General features: G+C 37.5%; 1 pseudogene; it reads left to right on the top strand.

Annotated features, from left to right (window-relative positions):
* Window positions 1–3040: 3040 nt before the first annotated feature.
* Window positions 3041–3494, top strand: LOC108533178 (myosin light polypeptide 6-like; annotated as a pseudogene).
* Window positions 3495–3742: the final 248 nt, after the last annotated feature.

Here is a 3742-nt window from a genome sequence, read left to right as displayed (position 1 = left end):
AATCCTTCACGGTTTTCAATCTTTTTCACTCTATCAATTATCAAGATTCACTTAGGTGATGATAAGAAGTGCTGAAGTGGCTGAGACACTAAATCAGAAATGCATCATGTACTGTACATTTCAAGGTGATGAATTATAGGCTGAGCAATCATGCTGATCACTGGATATCACCACTGATTGGCTAGGGTCGGTCCAAAGTCATCCAGATATCTTTGAACATTAATCAGTGTATATCTCATAGGTTGAGAGATGAAAAGAATGCCACCGATAATGAATAACCATCTTATGTATTGACTATTTAAATTTATCAGTAGAGTGGCCGGGCACGGTGGCTCAAGCCTGTAATCCCAGCACTTTGGGAGGCCGAGACGGGTGGATCATGAGGTGGATCATGAGGTCAGGAGATCGAGACCATCCTTGTCTACACGGTGAAACCCCGTCTCTACTAAAAAATACAAAAAACTAGCCGGGCGAGATGGCGGGCGCCTGTAGTCCCAGCTACTCGGGAGGCTGAGGCAGGAGAAAGGCGTAAACCTGGGAGGCGGAGCTTGCAGTGAGCCGAGATCGCGCCACTGCACTCCAGCCTGGGCGACAGAGCTAGACTCCGTCTCAAAATAAATAAATAAATAAATAAATAAATTATCAGTAGAAAAAATAAAATAAAATAAAATGAATACCTGAGAAAATTACTGCAATATACTATTATTGTCTTCTGTTTAGTCCAGAGTTTTATCCCTGGAAAATTTTAAGGACGTATATTATAAGTGAACTGAATATAAATTATATTCTAAAATGTTTAATCCCTATTTAATTTTTCAATTAAAAAAATCAGACATTATTTACACACAGTGAAATGCACAGATTGTAATTAAAATGTTCAAAAAGTTTTAACATTTATATATATATATATGTATATATAAGATATCAGTATAACCACTATCAAAGTCAACATATGGGATATTTCCATTACCCCACAAAATTTCCTGGTGCTTTTTTGTAGTCAATCCACGCTTCCTTCCTATTCTTCTCCATCTCCACTACGAACCCTGGTCCCAGGTAACCACTGTTCTAATTTTTTATCAAGTTAGATTAGTAATGCCTGCTGCCATAACTGAATAATTTAATTTTCATTGTTTTGTGTCTGGCATTTTTTACCCAGTATGATGTTTTGGAGATTAATCCATGCTTCAAGCCTCAGTAGTTTGTTCTTTTTTATTGTTTAATGTTTTTTCATTCTAATAATATACCACAATTTGTGCTTGATCCTGTCAGTGACCATCTGGATTTTTATTTAGATTTACCATGAATACGTCCACTGAGATCTTTCTTGTAAAACTAGTATTGTGTATATAGATTTCTATTTATTTTGCTTAAATATCTAGATGTGGAATTACTGGGTCATATGGCTAATGTACGTGTAAATTTATAAGAAACTTCAATATAAGATCATTCCCAAAATACATAATCATCTGATTCTCCAAGGTCTAAATGAAAGAAAAAATGTTAAAGGCTGCTAGAAAGACAGGTCAGGTCACTTAGAAAAGGAAGCCCATCAAACTAACAGCAAACTCCCAGCAGAAATTCTACAAGCCAGAAGAGATTGGGGGCCAATATTCAACATTTTTAAAGAAAAGAAATTCCAACCCAGAATTTCACATCCAGCCAAACTAAGCTTCATAAGCAATGGAGATATAAGATCCTTTTTAGATAAGCAAGTGCTGAGGGAATTCATTACCACAAGATGTGCCTTACAAGAGCTCCTGAAGGAAACACTAAGTAGGAAAAGGGAAGATCGCTATAAGTCACGAAAAAAACACACTGAAGTACACAGACCTATGACACTACAAAGTAACCACATAAACAAGTCTGCAAAATAATCAGGTAACACCATTAAGAAAGGATAAAATCCACATATGTCAATACTTACCTTAAATGTAAATGGGCTAAGTGCCCCCAATTAAACAGCACAGAATGGCAAGCTGGATAAAGATCAAGACCCATTGGTATCTTACATGCAATGACACACACAGGCTTAAAATAAGGGAATGGAGAAAACTTTACCAAGCAAATGGAAAACAGGAAAAAATCAGAGGTTACAATCCTAGTTTCAGATGCAACAAACTTTAAGTCAACAAAGAAAAGAAAAGACAAAGAAGGACATTACATAATCGTAAAGGGTTCAATTCAACACGAAGATCTAACTATACTGAATATACATGCACCCAACACAGGAGCACCAAGATTCAGGAAGCAAGTTCTTAGAGACATTCAAACAGACTTAGACTCCCACACAAAGATAGTGGGATATTTTAACACTCCATTTACCATATTAGACAGATCATCAAGACAGAAAACCAACAAAGATATTGATTAGCTGAATGCAACATTTGATCAAATGAACCTGATAGACATCTATAGAACTCTCCACCCAAAATACCAAATTATACTGTCTTCTTATCAGCACATGCACTTACTCTAAAATTAGTCTCATAATTGGTAGTAAAACACTCCTCTGCAAATGCAAAATATCTGAAACCATAACAAACAATCCCTTGGATCACAGTGCAATGAATTAGAAATCAAATCTAATAAATTATCTAAAAACCATATAATTACATGAAAATTGAATAACCTCTTCTGAATGAGTTTTTGGTAAACAATAAAATTAAAGCAGAAGTTAAGAAGTTCTTTGAAACTAATGACAACAGAGATACAATGTACCAGAATCTCTGGGACACAGCTAAGACAGTGTTAAGAGGGAAATTTATAGCACTAAATGCCCACATTAAAAAGCTGGAAAAATCTCATTAGCAACCTAATACCACAACTGAAAGAATGAGAGAACCAAAAGCAAGCAAATCCCAAAGCTAGCAAAAGATAAGAAATAACCAAGATAAGAGTTGAACTGAAGGAGATAGAGACATGAAAAACCCTTCAAAACATCAACAAATCTGTGAGGTGTTTTCTTATTTTTAAAAAAATTATTAAGAGACTAGTAACACCAGCTAGACTAATAAAAAAGAAAGGAGGAGTAGTCAAGATGTGTGACTTCACTGAGGACCACACTGCAGAGTTCAAGGAGGCTTTCCAGCTGTTTGAACAGGTGATGGCAAGATCCTGTACAGCCAGTGTGGGAACATGATGAGGGCCCTGGGCCAGAACTTCACCAACACTGAGTTGCCCAAAGTCCTGGGGAATCCCAAGAGTGGTGAAATGAATGTGAAAGTGCTAAACTTTGAGCACTTTCTGCCCATGCTGCAGATGGTGGTGGCCAAAAACAAGGACCAGGGCATCTATGAGGATTATGTCAATGGACTTCAGTTTTTGACAAGGAAGGAAATGGCACTGTCATGGGTGCTGAAATCTGGCATGTTCTTGTCACACTGGATGAGAAGATGACAGAGGAAAAAGTGGAGATGCTGGTGGCAGGGCACGAGGACAACAATGTTTATATTAACTATGAAGAGCTCATCTGCATGGTGCCGAATGGCTGAGGACCTTCCCAGTCTCCCCAGAGCCCATGCTTTTCCCTGTGTTGGATTTTTTATGTTTCCTGAAGGCTCCCTAGACAATCTTGTCATAGCACCTTTCCCATCTTGTCTCTCTTGGATGATGTTTGCCATCAGCATTCACCAAATAAACTTGCTGTCTGTGCCCCCCATCTAAAAAAAACAAAAGAGAAAAGATTCAAATAAACACAATCAGAAATGACAAGGGGGATATTACCACTGACCTCCCTGCC

The sequence above is a fragment of the Rhinopithecus bieti genome, unplaced genomic scaffold (genome assembly GCF_001698545.2).
Source record: "Rhinopithecus bieti isolate Rb0 unplaced genomic scaffold, ASM169854v2 scaffold_10351, whole genome shotgun sequence".
NCBI lineage: Eukaryota > Metazoa > Chordata > Mammalia > Primates > Cercopithecidae > Rhinopithecus > Rhinopithecus bieti.
This window is presented reverse-complemented; position numbering and strand designations above follow the sequence as displayed.